The following is an 18,035-nucleotide window of genomic DNA, read 5'->3' as shown; positions in this document are numbered from 1 at the left end:
GCAAGGCAGGAGGGGATGAGGGAGAGAGAAGGCTGGCTTTTGAAGGGTTTTATCATATCAAGAGCAGAGCTGAGCTTTCATAATGCTGACATTTCTCATCCTGACAATCCTAAACAAGTGGAAAGGATGCGATCGCAGATATCATCTTTCATCACATTCCCCAGCCTAAGAACCAACATGACAGCTCCCCGGCCCTTTACACTGTTAATTACTAAATAAAATACTACTCTCTGTCAACATCAGATTATTGCAGATAGCAACCACAAACATTTCTCCATTGTTCCCCCCTCCGAAACCATGATACCTACCTTGAACTCTTTAGAAAATAGATTAGGCTTGTCTCAGTATATTGTAAATATTTGAAATAGAATCAATGTAATCAATGTGGCCAACCCATGGTATTGTCAATCTAAATTTACCGGGGATAGATTAGTATCCCGGGCACTGGGTATGTTGGCTAGCTTTTAGAGCATTTGGCACTGGGATGGGGAAGCGGTGAAGAGAGACTGACAAAACACAAAGGAGATTGGAAATTCTCAAATTTCTCCCTGTATATTTGTTGTTGTTGTTGCCGCTGCTGCTACTCTGATTTAGTGAGTAGTCTAAGCAGAGTAAGGGAAGGAACAACGCTGGTTATCTCATGGAATTTATAGTGTGCTCATCACAGAATACAAGAACCCAAGTTTAAATTCTAGAAATTTTTGCTTCCTAAAAGGCTGAATACTGAAGAAAGACAGAATTTGTTCCTTAGAAACATCCCATCTCTCTGGTAATAATGCTTATTTGAATGAATATCTTCCAAGGGGTGTTTATGGTGAACTTCTGTTAGGAATACAGTCCTGTAAACCAAACAGGATTATTCATGTATCTGGGAGGGTGTAAAAAGGACTATTCTCCCGGGTTAGTTGTAAAGGGTCAGAATTGAATCCTGAATCTCACAGAAGAGCTGAGATGAAGCTGCTAAGTTGACTTGCACATAAATATGGCAAAAGTGTGCAAAGCATGCCCTGTCAGGTGGTGTATATTTGCTGGACAACAGCTCTCCCTTCTTGAACTACCCTTATATACTTCATACAGTTAGATTGCCAACCAGTAGCTATCAGTGACATAAGCTTTGAAAACAGCTTGTTATTAAAGTTATCTTACAAAACACTTTATAGTTCCCATGTCATGACTCTCTCTCTCTCTCTCTCTCTCTCTCTCTCACACACACACACACACACACACACACACACACACACACACACAACATGGTCAAATAGCAACCCCCCTTAGCCCCCTAGCGAGTCAGAGAGAAGACAGCTGTGAATCACAGCTGCAGTCACTGGGAGGTCCATTTGAAAATGTGCCACAAGCAATGATCACTGAGTACAGACTCACCAGTGACTGGGCGAGTGCCTCTTTCAAGTAACACTGGTCTTGGAAGTGGTGTCTCTGCAAAATGCTATGGTGGTCTGTGAAAACTTTTCTGTGAAAAAACAGACAGGATGTGCCAATAGATACCCACATAGTATCTTAAAAAAATATAAGAGAGCTATAACTTCAATATTTCCAAGGATTTCACAGCAGCAAACAAGAAAAGAAACGGCTGAAGTGAAAAATTAAATAACAAGTAAGGAAACATCCATGGTTAAATACTTGACTTTTGTATTATTATTACTGTAGTAGAAGTGAAGGCCTGTCTGCCATTTGGCTATGACATCGGTAGGAGAAAGTGGCCCTCCATTTACATGTCAGTGGAATAGGGACAGTGCCTATTCCACTGCAGGGCACATACAGGGGTCACTAGAGAACGAAGAGGGCAAGGCAGTGAAAATAGAAATAAGGAAGTAAGAAATAGGAGATAAGAAACAACAAAATAAAACATGGAAATTGTTCCATTAGCAAAATTTGAAGAAACATTTTACTACATCCTCTAGTGAACAGCAGGACTGTGCCCCAATATCAAAACAGCATGATGCTAACTTAGATCTCCTTCAGGTATGCTTAAAGAAAATGAATCACTCATCCTGTGTCTTTGCTAAGCAAGCTCTTCAGCTGTATCTGCTGTCATATAAACTAAGCAAAATATTACCCATATTTTATGAATGAGGAGCTCAAGTTCAGGGAGGCTGAATGATTTGAGCCTAAGACGCATGACTGAGTTTTAAGGCTATAGTTCCAGCTTTAGTAGATGCTCCTCTTCGTACTGTCCAGTAACCACTGAGAGGAATGTATGGTTAGCCCAAGGCCTGAATTAGGAACGAGAAAGTCAGCAGGGGCTCAGCAGGGGCACAGCTGGCACTACGTCTAGATAACCAACCCATAGTGGGCCGTATGTGTTATCTTCTTCTCTACAGAATGGAAGATGGAAGACAAAATGCATTCTGGCTCTGTTTGGGCAGAATGCATGAACAATGCAGTACAGGAGACAGGACACTGGAGTGTGTTCAGTACTCTGATCCATTCTGTGTCCCCTGTAGATAAGCGTAGTAAGTCATGCAAACACAATCAGGCTTACTGTTCTCGTGGTAGAAATTAAAAAGGCTGGAATGAGACAGTGTTTGCCATGAATCATGTCACAAAACACTTGTCTCAAAGATACCCCATGATAAAAGTTCAGTTGTGTCCATCCAGCAGGCATCCTTGTTCAGTCTAGTATATCTCATCAGACTAATTCCTCCTAGCCTTTAATATAAATCTCACTAGAGAGTTCCCAATGCCATCCTGCCCACATTTTATGGAACGAGTGGCTTCAGGATAACGAATCAGGATTCCTTATAGAGAATCCAACATGGGCTTTTGCCAGGTTGCTAAAAATAATGCCAGATAAAGAAAGATAGGATAATTCAGCTCAAGACTCTCAGTAAGTTGATAAAATTTTTGGAAGCAGAATCACTCTCATTTTCTAGTCAGCGAAAGTAGAGAGGGATTATGAATTCAGCAAAGCACCCGTGTCCAGCGGCAGGCACTCAGTGGAAACACCACACCCCTCTTAGTAGAACTTGAGTTAGGGCCAGCATATTTTTGGGAACAAACCAAGTATGAAACTGACAGTCTAAGGTGCTTTTGGAGACAACATAAATAACTCAGGCAGTCCTCAAAAAAAAAACCCATTAAAATTTTCTTTGGTTGTATGATAATTCAGTAGAAATTATACCTATTTCATAAAGAAAAACTATGTTGTAATTTTCCCACTCTAGAAATACGTGTTTTCATCTAGGAAAAAAATATAGAAGCAAATTATCTATATTCAGTTTAATATGTAAACACAAGATCATATTTTGTGTTTAAATTTTCTCACAGAAAAGAGGAAAATATCAAAATAGAAAATGGAAGGAACCAGCTTTGTAGATTTATTAATTTATAGTGGGTTTAGAGAATGATCAATAGTGAAGTCTGTTATTTTAGACACCGAGAATTAAGTTTTATCTTTCTTTTGTCGATAATTATGCAAATTAGTTCAGTTCTCAGTATAACATGTTAAAGAATATTTTCTCCCCAAGTTTTAACAATGATCAGAAATCTGTATCATAATGAACTTCACAAAAACTCCACACATACCCTTGAAGATAGTCCCTCAGTAATTTGCACAGAAAATGTTGACCTGAATCTGGAGTTCTTTTCTCAAATCAACATTATTAACTCTCATCTTTTACCTCTGTTTCACTCTCATTAGAATAGCGAAATTTACATACTTCTATCCCCAAATACCTGAGTGTTCTGTGAAACCAAGCAAGGCACTCAAAATTCGAGAAGAATGTTGGACTCATATAATGGCTCTAAGAAAGCTGTGAGGGAATGCGTGGCTGTTCCTCACTTTAGGACGAGTTACCCACAGGGCCATGAGTGCACCTCTGTCTCTTCAATCTTAGTTTGCATACCAAAATGACATTTTATATCTCCCTAAAGTATCATGAGATCCAAATAGATACTGCCTGTGAATACATCCAAAAGATAGAGTGTATTGTCGAGGTAGACCTTTTTCTACAATACTGCTGTCCCACATAAAGCGATTGACTTTGGTTAATTATCTCTCTGTGCCTTTGATTTGGAGTAGGAGTCACTGTCACTGAAGAGGATTATACAGTTTTCTGTAGTGGATCCACTCAATTCCTGAGTACCAGGAAAGTTAGTTGCTACTTCTCTTCAAGGAGAAGAAAAAAAAAAGATAACATCTGGTGCTTCTGTTTAGGAAGATGCCCTGGGGTGACACTTTGCTACTTCCTCTATGTCCTGAAGACTTTATCTAGGTACTATTTGCTTAAAATTGATGCAGAATCATCTGGAAGGGGAGAAGACAGTAAAATATTTGATTGCAGGGCTGGAGAGATGACTCAGTAGTTAAGAGCACTGTCTGCTCTGCCAGAGGTCTTGAATTCAATTCTCAGCAACCACACAGTGGCTCACAACCATCTACAATGTGATCTGGTGCCTTCTTCTGGCATACAGGTGTGTATGCAGACAGAGCACTCTTACATTAAATACGTTTTTTAAAAAAAGATTGATTTTGTGACTGGGGGTGACATTTCTCTTACCAGGGGTAAGTTTAGCATATGACCAGTTTAAGCATTTCTTTCCTCTAGTAGAACATCAGGTACATGAGTCACTGCCCACTCTTCCTGGAGTCTCCGTCCTTCTCCAGGTGCCACTGTGTACTCCTAAACATGCTTATACCCTAGAGATAACTCAAACTCAATTCAAAATGATAAAACATAACATGGCTATATATGATCACAAGTCAGAAGCAAAACCACATTAACAGGAGTGTGCAGGTTGAGATAACAGGACAATTATCAGACAATTAAGAGTCTATCAGTTCTAGGCTTCTACAACACACCTGTACAAAACTGTTGTTGGACACACATCATCTAGAATATCACCTTGAGCTCCTACAGCATCTTGGCCTACTGGAAGTTAGTATGATTGTATAGACAATATGTATGGACCATGCTTCGTGTCTACTTATGTAGGAAGAGAGAGAGACACTAATATTGACAACCTAATAGCACCATCAATTTGATTTCTGCTGACTCGAGTAAAAGCATCGATAAGAGTTCATCTGGAATATCTGTGTTGGGTCTTTTGGTAATGGGGTTAGGCAGCAATATCAATGCTACACACAACTACCCTATATTCATTTAATCTTCATAATCTCATGACTTCAATTGGACATTGGGCCTTAATCAGAATACAGCTCCAAGGGAAGTGAATTTGCATTTAGTAATTTGAGTGGACAGTAGCTAAAGAGTTACAAAAAGAGATTATTAAGTCTGTTCTAACTAAATTTTATTTTTAATGTCTTAAAATTTCTTGATGTATCTTGTTTATTTTTGTGGTTCTGCGTTCATGTGTACCTACTTTGTATTTAAAACTAAATTGATTTCTCTGTTTTGTATAAGGTTTTCAGAATACTCAAAGATAACTTTTACTGGGCCTTTCCATGTCTAAGGCATTTTCTTTTGAATTGTGTGTGTGTGTGTGTGTGTGTGTGTGTGTGTGTGATACACAGCTACTCACAGAAGCTAGAATAAGATGTTGGATCTTTAAAAGCTGGAGTTAGAAGCAGTTGGGAGCTGTCTAACCAGAGTGCTAGGAACCCAACTCAGATCCTGAATTTCTGAGCCATCTCTCCAGCCTCCTGTGTTGTATCTCAGATGTGACAAAGTCATAATAGATTTCCTATTGCTAAATCTTTAGCAGGCAGAATCCTCAATACTTAGCAATATGTCTGTTACAAACTAGGCTCCAAGTCACAACATATTTTGATTGATTAACTAATAGTGAAGGAAGCAATGGGGAGGAAAAGGAGGAGGGAGATGACAGAAGAGCTGCTTTTAACTGGGCAGCAGAGAAACTCAACAAAAGAAAGGCTACAGAGCTCAGCATGGCCCCCTGGAACAAAGGGCTCTCCTGCCTCTGAGTCTAGTCAGGTCGGGTTTTCTCTGCAAGAATCTATCCACTACTGGAAGTTCATCACACAATAAAATGCCTTTCCAGCCTCTTAACCACTCAAGAGTTGTTTCTAAAAACACACACTGGTATTTGAAGGTTAATTTAATTATGAAATTTTTAATTCTGTCATTTAAAAAAATATCTTAAATGTGAGTGCCTCAGACTCCATCCTTCAAAATGACTGAGTTGATTTCCATAAATAAATAGAAAAATCCATCCTGCCCCCTGCTGACCAATTAATAATTCTAAAACTCCAGTTCAAAACTTCCCTTTATCCATAGTACCTTCTGAGTTGGGTCCAAATTTTTGTGTAATATGCCAGATCCTGATCTACCTCTCCTGTTAGATGCCCTGCTGTGCACTCTGTAAGCCATAGAATGTGCAATTCACATTCTGGTGTTGTAAAATTCTGAAGATTTGTTTTTCTAGCATGTAATAATAAAGTATCTAGGGCCATGTAGTCAAAGTTGGAGCACAGACACACCCCGGTCTACAGTGAGTTCTCTCTGCAGTCTGCATCCCCTGGGGATCTTGTGATGCCCCTCTTTTCCATCCCTTGGTGCCAGGGGTGAGAGTGTCTGGACACTGGAGCTAGCAGCCTGTGTTCAGGCATGAAGTTACTTGCTCTCTGCAGGGCTTGGAGCAAGGACTCACATCCCTGAGCCTCCAATTCCCTAGGAAGAAAGTGGGGGTAATAATAGCATATGCCACATGGGATGCGTTCACAGATTAGATAAATAATTCAAATAGCAGCGCCAAGACCAGGCTGACTGCCTGGTAATAAAAGAGATTTCTCTATTGCTTGCTCTGTGCTCTTTGCTTACTGCCCTCTGTCAAGGCGTGAGAGCTTGGCTAGCTTAGTAAAGGGGGCTCCTTAGCCTTCATTACATTTTCAAACAGACTCTGATCTACTCCCTACACATACACAAAAATAAACTGGTCAGTAAATGTTGCTGAGGAGACAACCTGCCTTTGGATCTTCCTACTCGAAACATTAGGAGGAGTGTGTGGGGCACACATTAAGGCCCCATTAAATAGGCATTGATTTTATTTGAAAAACAAAAACAAGAATCAATATCTATAAAAGAGAGAGAGAGAGAGAAAGAAAAAAAGGTCAAAAACCTGTTTTTTTTTTAAACTAAATTCCTCTCAAGTCCTTTGAGAAGAAATTTACTCCATAAATTCTAAAGGTTTATTATTTTAAGGAATAAGTAACTGTCAGAGGGCTGTAAATTCTGTAGAATTTTATCTCCAGATTAAGATGGGATCTGGCTTTTAATTTTATTTTATAAGTTTGATGTCTTCACGTTTTTAAAGGAGACATCCTACTTTGTTCAAAAGGCCATTCATTGTCTAATTGATTTCACTAATGTTCCTCCAACCCCAGCCTGCTGGGACCAGAGCTGCTTCCTTCCCTTCCCAGTTAGCGGGCTTCCTCTCTTTTACCTTCGCATGCACACGGCAGGGTCCAGCCCGAGCATTTCTTTGCCCTCCCTCTCCGGATAATCCACTCTCCTTTAATATTCCAAGGGTGACCCTTGACTATTCTTTGAATGCTGCCCCAATTCAAAAGGCTTCTGAGCTTTTAAGAGAAGCAGAGATAACATAATTCCAAGGAGCTCGGGTAGGGGAAGGAGGGAGAATGATTGGAAAGATTATCTAAATCTCCTCTCTGGGCTCTCAAGAGTAGGTGAGCTGAGTGGTTTGTGTCTTCCAGGTTCTCCCACATTGATGGATATCTTTATTAACCACTGTTAAAATTTTCGGATTTTCCCCAACACAAACTACACATAGATGTATTTAAGTATTTCTTTTAACCTCTAACCTTTGAAATGGAGGGGCTGCTTAAAAACAGGGCCTGCATAAGACAAAAAGTGATGAAATTCAACAGATATCTACAGACAGTTCACTCTGTACAAGGTGTTCTGAAGACTACTGCGAAAGGAACGTTCAAGAAAGATCTGCTAGCACCACAAATTATGCTGAGTGGTAAACACCAGGAAGGAAAAAGGAGATGTACTCAGCATTTCTGATGGCCTCAGAATACTTGTTGTCTCTGTTAACAATTTCTGTTCTGTTAGGTGCTAATGTGGCACTCTGTCCGAGTGGCTGACCTGCAATGCACGTACTGACACACTGACCTCCTATGAGGAAACATTTAGGCATCATTAAGGTTGTTAATGAACATATTACTGCACTCAGAGAACCTTGGGCTTTTATAGACTTAAGTCTTGGTTTTATGGAGATCATCAGCAACTGGTGAGACAGGATCTCCCACTTGGAGAAGCCTGCTGAAGGCAGGCTCCCATCCAGCAGTAAAAGCTGTCCTGGTGATGGGGCAGATGGAGTATCTCAGTCACTATGTTCTATCCAGAATTCAAGAGTTGTTGACTGACTACTCAAGCACTGCTATATCACAGACGAGCTAATGTATTGATGAATGGAAAACATATATTTTAGTCTATGAGGAAGTCACCCTCATAAAAACATTAACATTGTATTAACATTAGATGTTTTTATAAGGTCTTTATAAACAATCAGTGTTTTAGTTGGGTTTAGAAGCGTCCATTTATACTATCCTGCCTCTAGACTCCTAATTTGCTTAAATGAGGTTTCAGTGATTGAACAAAGTCAAGTTGAATTCACAGAAGGCTGAATTTGTCCTAAATCTGAGCATGTAAGTGGGCAATGATGTACCTGTGCCCCCCAGTAGTGTCTGTGTACACTGCTGTACCAGTGACTCAAAGGCAAATCTGTACTTGAAATCTGGCCTAGTGTATAGCCCTGCTTCATTCTGCTCCACCTAGCTTCTGACCTGGGTCCCCCACCCCCCAGCCCCAGCCCCAGAACACACATGCGCTGTGCCTAAAATGTTTTCTATTTGCTGTATGGGACAAATGAGAAGTGGAATTATCATTTCTCCTACTTTCTCACCGACTCCAATTACAAAGGCCTGTGCCCGAGCTTTTTCTGGGCCCACACTTTCCTTCTGGGGGGAACAAAGCTGTCTAGAAGGCTTGCTCTTGATTTTTGTACCTGTGGCTAACATTTCCTCATGATGTCAAGCATACCTGGGCAGTACCTTTTAACAAATCAACAAAAAAAAGGTTTTGATAAAAAAAAAAAAAAACATAAAATAAACTCAAATTAGCTTCAAACAAACTAAGGGATTAATTTCCAAGTTTTTTTTTTTAATTTAAAATATCTAGCCAATTACAATGGGGTTTAAAACATTGAACATGTTTCTAAAAATCCAATGGAAAACAGTTTAATCTGTTGGTGGGAAGGGCATTACAGAATTTATTTTCCTTGTTTAACTTTCATACTGGTAGTGTTTTAATGCTAGTTTTTAAAAATATCTGTGAATGGTACATATGACTCACTTTTGCATATGACAGAAGTATATAACTAAGCTAGAAATAGTCCAAAGCTCTTTGCTGCTAAAAGTATAGTGATGAGAACCAATAAAAGCCAAGTAAATAATTAAAGAAATATTACAGTGATCGGTGGTAATGATAACTATGAACAAAAGAAAACCCAGCCCTACAAAGGATAATAGGTAGAAAACACCAATACAAGGAGGTAAACTACACCCTGGAAAAAGCAAGATAGTAAACGTCTTTTATCAAACTCAAAAGAAGGTAACCAATACAATTCTTTACAGATCTTGATATGAAACTCACCTTCACATGGAAAAAACATAATTTTTAAAATCCTATTCAATAAAAGAAATTTCAGAAGTATCACCATCCTTGATTTCAAACTGTATTTTAAAGCTATAGTGATAAAAACCACATATAATTGGCATTAAAAAAATAACAGGTTGATTAATGGAATTTAATCAACAACGCAAATAAAAATCCACACACCAATGACACTGATTTTTGATATAGAATGCATAAATATCATGGAAAAATAAAGCATCTTCAACAAATCATGGTGGTCTAATTGGATGTGGGCATGTAGAAAAATCCAAATAGATCCATATCTATCATCCTGCACAAAACGCAAGTCTAAGTGGATCAAAGACATCAACATAAACCCAGATACACTGCATCTGATAGAGGAGTACTGAACACATTGGCACAGTAGACAGCTTCCTGAACAGAACACCAATAGTACAGGCATTAAGAGCAGCAATTAATAAACAGGACCTCAGGAAACTGAATGGCTTCTGTAAGGGAAAGGACACTGTTACCAGGACAAAAAAAATAGCATCCAATGAAACTAGAAAAGATCTTTACATCTGACAGAGGAATGGTGTCCAAAGTATATAAAACTCAAGTTTCAAAGTAAAGAACTCAAGAAACTAGGCAGCAACTAACTAAATGATCTACTTAAAAGGGGGATACTTATTCTCAACAGAAGAATACCATCAGATGACCACGAAACAAAGAAATGTTTAACATTGTCAGCCAACAGGGAAAAGCAAATCAAAATGACTTTTAAATTCCATCTTACACCTGTCAGAATGGCTAAGATAAAAACGAAACTCAAGTGACAGCTCATACTGGTGAAGATGTGGGGCAAGAGTAACATTCCTCTATTGCTGATGGGAGTGCAAACTTATACAACTACTTTGGAAATCAATATGTCAATTTCTCACAAAATCAGGAATTAATCTACCTCAAGAACCAGTCATACCACTCCTGGGCATACACCCAAAGGATGCTCCATCCTAACACAAAGACACTTGCTCAACTGTATTCATGGTGCCTTTATTTACAATGGCCAGAAACTAGAAACATGTCTCTCAACAGAAAAATGGTTTAAAAAGATGTAGTACATTTACACAAGGGAGTATTACTCAGGTGTTTAAAATAGTATCATGAAATTTGTAGACAAATAAAGGGAACTTGAAAAGATGAATGAGATAACCCAGACTCAGAAAGAAAAGCATGGTAGGTACCCACTTATAAGTAGATATTAACTGTTAATTAAAGGATAATCCTGCTACAATCCACAGACCCAGAAAGGCTAAGTGACAAAGAGGGCTCTAAGGGGGATGCGTAAAAGAGGAAATAGAATAGATTTTGTGAGTGGACTGGGGACAGGTAGGGATGGGAGCTGAAGGGATGTGGGGGATGGGAGGATGAAGGAAGAGAATACTGAGGGAGACACAGGATTTTGAGAGAAAGTGGGGTATGGGTGGTATGGAAACTCTTAGAAGAGTCAGTAGAAGTTCTACAAGAGTAGCCCTAGCAAGGTCTCCTAGTAATAGAGAATTTAGAGCTTGAACTAGCCATCCTCTATAACCAAGCAAGGCCTTCAGAGGTAAGACTAGGACACCAACCCAGTCACAAAACCTTCAACCTATAATTCATTCAGTCTGCCAGATGTACTGGGACAATGGAGGCTCAAAACTTGTGGCAGTGGCCAATCAATGACTGATCTAAATTGAGACCCACACCACAAGAGGGAGTCCATGTCCAACACTGCCCAGGTAACCAGGAATGGAGGCTGGATAGCCCAGAGACCTATGGTAGAAAAAAATCAATAAAATGATTTTTAGCGATATCTTTATATACTCCTAGATCAGTGCCCTGGTCAGTCGCCATCACAAAAAGACTATAGCCAACAGCTGATGAATTATTATGAGATTCTCGGGCCTGCATTGAGAAATGTCAAGGAGCTTCTATATTCTTCATTCTTCTGTGTTCTTCAAGTCCTGCCGACCATAACCCTGTGTAGGATGTAGGCTATGGATTTTCAGGATCTCTCTGAGAGGGAAGCCCAGGGATTTCTTCAGATAACAAGACTGTTGGAAAAGTTTTGTGACTACCAAATGTTTACCACAGAACAGTTTAAGGAGAGTCTGCTAAGCTTCCCGCATCCAGAAGTACCTGGTCTTACTTTTCATTTTAATTCTAAATAAGAGAAAAGCTTTATAGTTTTCTCTTTTTCTGCCATCTTTAGTTACAAAATTTGGGTTCTCCAACTATTTATTTCTTATAGTTTGTATTTTAGACTTTTATTCTTTCAAAACTGCCATATTTCATCTTCAACTCTTGATATGAGTTTTAAATTTTAATTAAAGATTATAGAACATGTAGAAATTTCTGAAAATAATATATGTATATATACATATAAAACACACTGTCACATATATTATAAATATATTCATTATTTTTAAAAATGTCTTTAGAATCAGATTGTATATTTCAGTCAGTATACTGCTTTTACTGTTTTAATTAATTACTATGTGTAAATGTATTTGTATCTGTGTTTGAGATAGGGTCTTTATGTCATCCAGGCTAGCCAAACTTGGCAATACTCCTCTAATCCCTAGGAGAAACTATATTTGCCTTTATTCATCTATGCTTTCGAAATTATATAGTATCAAAAACTGTGGTTCCAAGCAGTTGGAAAATACTCGGGATCATGTAGCACGTTGTATTCCACTCTAAACTACAGTTAGGACAACGGTCTTTGAAACAAGATAGTAATGCATTAGACAATTTTCTACTGAGGTGCAGGAAAAAAATTAGAGTTTATACTCATTTCAGTATTTCAATTTTGTGTTGTATGTTTTAATGGCAAAATGTATAGCAAAAAACCTATAAATGAGTATATATTAGGAATATATTGTAAAATTATTTTCATTGATAAAATTGTTATCAGAAACTATAAAGTCTCTTGATTTAAAATATGTCTAATTATTCATACAAAAATAAAATCTTGACAGCTTAAAATACATTCCTGGGAGTAATACTGCAGGTTGAACGAGTGTGGACCATTGCCAAAGCCTTCAAGATCAAGCTGTGGAAAATTTATGCTCCCAGTTCAAGAGAGAAAGCTTCTCTTTTGTATTATATGTTTAATACTTTTCTAATTTATTAGATGGAATGTGGCATTTTATTAATGTTTTAATTTGCATCTCATTAGCAAGATTAAAATTTTCAAGTTTATTGGCTAGCGAACTTCTTTATGAATTACTCACGTCCTGTGTATCTGTCTGCTGGGGAATCTCAGGGTTTTTCTCCAAAAAAAAGGTACAGCTGTATGGAAGCAGTAATTGTCTGAAGTTATAATTGACACAGTGTTTTCAACACAGAAATATGATATATATGGATATATTTTATATACAGAGAGAATATATATACATAAACTTATATATGTGTTATATAATGTATATATATGTATATAATATGTACATATATATGAGTTTGTTTCTAAACTTTCATTGATCAAGAATATTATTTTCCTCATTTCATTAATGTTGGAATTGAGAATATTAGAGGGAACTTTAATACACCTGGGCAGATTTTTCTGACTTTAAATTGGGTGCATCCCCCCTGTCTTCTACCATTTGCTTTTTTTTTCGATATATATTTTTATTTACATTTCAAATGATTTCCCCTTTTCTGGCCCCCCACTCCCCAAAAGTTCCATAAGCCCCCTTCCCTTCCACTTTTCTCCCACCCACCCCTTCCCACTTCTCTGTTCTGGTTTTGCCTTATACTGCTACACTGAGTCTTTCCAGAACAAGGGGCCACTCCACCGTTCTTCTTGTACCTCATTTGATGTGTGGATTCTGTTTGGGTATTCCAGTTTTCTCGGTTAATATCCACTTATTAGTGAGTGCATACCATGATTGATCTTTTGAGACTGGATTACCTCACTTAGTATGATGTTCTCCAGCTCCATCCATTTGCCTAAGAATTTCATGAATTCATTGTTTCTAATGGCTGAATAGTACTCCATTGTGTATATATACCACATTTTTTGCATCCATTCTTCTGTTGAGGGACCTGGGTTCTTGCCAGCTTCTGGCTATTATAAATAGGGCTGCTATGAACATAGTGGAGCATGTATCCTTATTATATGCTGGGGAATCCTCTGGGTATATGCCTAGAAGTGGTATAGCAGGATCTTTCTGAGGTGAGGTGCCCAGTTTTCTGAGGAACCGCCAGACTGATTTCCATAGTGGTTGTACCAATTTGCAACCCGACCAGCAGTGGTGGAGTGTTCCTCTTTCTCCACATCCTCACCAACACCTGCTGTCTCCTGAATTTTTAATCTTAGCCATTCTGACTGGTGTAAGGTGACATCTCAGGGTTGTTTTGATTTGCATTTCCTTAATGACTAATGAAGTTGAGCATTTTTTAAGATGCTTCTCCACCATCTGAAATTCTTCAGGTGAAAATTCTTTGTTTAACTCTGTACCCCATTTTTAATAGGTTTATTTGGTTTTCTGGGGTCTAACTTCTTGAGTTCTTTGTATATATTGGATATTAGCCCTCTTTGCTTTTACTAATGACAGTTCTTTAAAGTTTTTAAAAACTTTTTATTCAGTCATATTTGTCTTTTATGTTTTATTCTATTGCTTTTATAATTAGAAACCACACTATCCACAGAAAAGATATATGTACCATTTTTATTTTGAATTATTTTTGTTTATATTTTATTTTCCTGAAATTTTTCTAGGTGTATGCCATTAATTGAAAATATGTTTCTCAAACAGTGGAATTTTAGAATATAATTAATGGGGTAATTTATTGGCATATCATAATTTCATTTGACAAATCAGAAGCTAAGGATTCTCAAGTTTTTATTAAAATATTGTGTGTGTGTGCATGTGTGTGTGCGCGTGTGTATGTGTGTACACTTATCTATACTAAGATATTTTTTTCCTTTGAGGATCTTTAAAAATAATTTGATAAATTTACCTTGGAATTTAAGTCATTCATATTTCATGTTAAGTTTACCTATTTTGTAAAGATTTTCAAGTACATTTCAATAATATTATTTGTAGTATTGCTTTTTCATTTTAATCTCTTTCAGATATTCTGTCACTCCTCCTGTCTGACAAATGACCTGTGGTTTTAATTTGCTCTATTTAGATTTATCCAATGTTTATTTTACTGGATGTTTCCCCACAATGGATTAAAGCTCTCATTTATCAATGTTTGAAACAAATTAAGCTATTTATATTTTTATCATATATTTATTTTCCCAAATCCTTAAATATCTTGATTTTTACACTTAGTTATTTAGATTTCCTTTGAAGGAGTAATGTAAAACTGGAAGGTAGTAAAATGTTATACAAAGGGATTTCTCATAGTTGTCTTTGAAATCATTTTTAATTCATGATATATCATAAGATTTTTTTTGTTTTTTCACCCAATAATGAATTTAGAGTTGTTTTAAATTTTACTCATTATTCAACAAATATAACAGTTTTATTTAGTTTTGAGTTGTTTCTTCATTTTTCATTTTTGAAGCCTACTTTTAGGTCAGTTTGGGGGATTATCCTATGAAAATATGGTATATTCTAAATTTCTTTTTTTTTATTTGATATATTTTTATTTACATTTCAAATGATTTCCCCTTTTCTGGCTCCCCACTCCCCGAAAGTCCCATAAGCCCTCTTCCCTCCCCCTCTTCCCCCATCTACCCCTTCCCACTTCCCTGTTCTGTATTCCCCTATACTGCTGCACTGAGTCTTTCCAGAACCAGAGACTACTCCTCAGTTCTTCTTGGACATCATTTGATATGTGGATTATGTCTTGGGTATTCAAAGTTTCTAGGCTAATATCCACTTATCAGTGAGTGCATACCATGATTGATCTTTTGAGACTGGGTTACCTCACTTAGTATGATGTTCTCCATCTCCATCCATTTGTCTAAGAATTTCATGAATTCATTGTTTCTAATGGCTGAATAGTACTCCATTGTGTATATATACCACATTTTTTGTATCCATTCCTCCATTGGGGGACACCTGGGTTCTTTCCAGCTTCTGGCTATTATAAATAGGGCTGCTATGAGCATAATGGAGTGTGTATCCTTATTATATGCTGGGGAATCCTCTGGGTATATGCCCAGAAGTGGTATAGCAGGGTCCTCCAGAAGTGATGTGCCCAGTTTTCTGAGGAACCGCCAGACTGATTTCCAGAGTGGTTGTACCAATTTGCATTCCCACCAGCAGTGGAGGAGTGTTCCTCTTTCTTCACATCCTCGCCAACACCTCCAGTCTCCTGAGTTTTTAATCTTAGCCATTCTGACTGGTGTAAGGTGAAATTTCACGGTTGTTTTGATTTGCAATTCCCTAATGACTAATGATGTTGAACATTTTTTAAGATGCTTCTCAGCCATCTGAAGTTCTTCAGGTGAAAATTCTTTATTTAGCTCTATACCCCATTTTTAATAGGGTTATTTGGTTTTCTGGGGTCTAATTTCTTGAGTTCTTTGTATATATTGGATATTAGCCCTCTGTTGGATGTAGGGTTGTTGAAGGCTTATGTCATTGTTTACTTTGAGTTTTCTTAGTCTAGCTACAGGTGACTGACTTATGCAAATTATTTTTCAGATGCTGATTTAAATTTATTTTTTTTTAGTTTCTCAGATTTTCTGCTTTATATATTTTTAAATATTACTTGGTTTTAGTGTTAAATAAATATAATACATTTTGTACTTGTTAGTGTCTCTTGAATTTTTATCTTGAATTCTACTTTGCCTTGAGTATCACTGGCAATAATTTCCTAGATTTTGATTTTACTATTTTTATATTTTAAGTGTATCCCTTTTTTAAAAATTCTTGAATCTTTTTTTTTTACAGTCCAGACTTTATCCCCCTCCAGGCCCACCCTCCGACTGTTCCCCTTCCCTACATCTCTCTCCACCCCCTCACTCCCACATCTCCACGAGGATGTCCCCACCCCACCAGACCTCCCCATTCCCTGGGGCCCCAAGTCTCTGGAGGGTTAGGTGCATCTTCTCTGACTGAGTCTAGACAGTCTCTGAGTCTAGACAGTACTCTGTTATGTATGTGTTGGGGGGGGGTGTCATATCAGCAGGTGTATGTTTCCTGGATTGTGGCTGAGTGTCTGAGAGATCTTGGGGGTACAGAGTCATTGAGACTGCTGGTCTTCCTATAGGGTTGCCTCCTCCTCAGTTTCTTCCAGTTTTTCCCTAATTCAAGACAGAGGTCGTCAGCTTCCATCCATTTGTCAGGTCTAAATATCTGTAATTGACTCAACTGCTTGCTGGGCCTTGTGGAAGGCAGTCATGATAGGCTCCTCTTTGAAAGCACACTACAGTATCAGAAATAGTGTCAGGCCTTGTGGCCTTCCCCTGAGCTGGATCCCAATTTGGGCTGGTCACTGGACCTTCTTTTCCTCAGGCTCTTCTCCATTTTTGTCCCTGCAGTTCTTTTAGATGGGAACAATTCTGGGTCAGAGTTTTTGACTGTTCCTCCACTTGATGCCCTGTCTTTCTACTGGAGGTGGACTCTACAAGTTCCCTCTTCCCACTGTAGGGCATTTCATCTAAGGTCCCTCCCTTTGAGTCCTGAGTTTCTCATAACTTGCTGATCTCTGGTACATTCAAGAGTGTCCCCCCACCTCCTACCTCCCAAGGTTGCCTGTTTCCATTTTTTCTGCTGGCCCTCAGGGCTTCAGTCCTGTCCCCCATTCCCAATACTTTATCATGGTGTTTCCCTTTTATTCTCCCTGTCCCCCAGGCAGGTCCCTTCTACCCTCTGCATCTCCCTCCCCCATGATTGCTTTCTTCTCCCTCCCAAGTGGGATTGAGGCATCCTCAATTGGGTCCTTCAGCTTGTTACTCTTCTTGAGTTCTGTGGATTGTACCATGGGTATCCTGTACATTTTGGGCTAATATCCACTTATTAGTGAATACATACCATGCACGTTCTTTTGGGCCTGAGTTACCTCATTCATGATTTCTTTTAATTGAGTGCGAGATTGTAGTTAATATATTTCATGAAAGTTTAAAACATTTATTTTTAGTATCATAATCAGTACTTTTGTCTTATTTTGCTCACTAGGGTTTATTCTGTTTTATATGCTTGTTTTTTACTTTATTATTGTTTTGGACTTATTTTAATTTTTAATTTCAATTATTATTCATTTATTATTTCTTCTGATCTTTTTGCCTATTATGTGTCTTTTTCAATTGGTCTTTGCCAGAGTTGGAAGGTTTTACATTTTTCTTAAGTTCTTTAATTAGTAAAAATAAAAATAGATATGTACATACATATGACATTTAGTTTTTAATCACTGTAGTGAAGAATATAATGAAATCATTTCAATATTTCTCTTTACAATATTTCTCTTTAAAATACAATATTTGATGAATTC

At 37.8% G+C, this 18,035-nt stretch overlaps 1 protein-coding gene across 1 annotated transcript in view; it reads right to left on the bottom strand.

Annotated features, from left to right (window-relative positions):
• Positions 1-18,035, bottom strand: part of Pou6f2 (POU class 6 homeobox 2) — a 487,667-nt gene that overhangs the window by 393,504 nt on the left and 76,128 nt on the right. The window lies entirely within an intron of this gene.

The sequence above is a fragment of the Apodemus sylvaticus genome, chromosome 14 (genome assembly GCF_947179515.1).
Source record: "Apodemus sylvaticus chromosome 14, mApoSyl1.1, whole genome shotgun sequence".
NCBI classification, from domain to species: domain Eukaryota; kingdom Metazoa; phylum Chordata; class Mammalia; order Rodentia; family Muridae; genus Apodemus; species Apodemus sylvaticus.
This window is presented reverse-complemented; position numbering and strand designations above follow the sequence as displayed.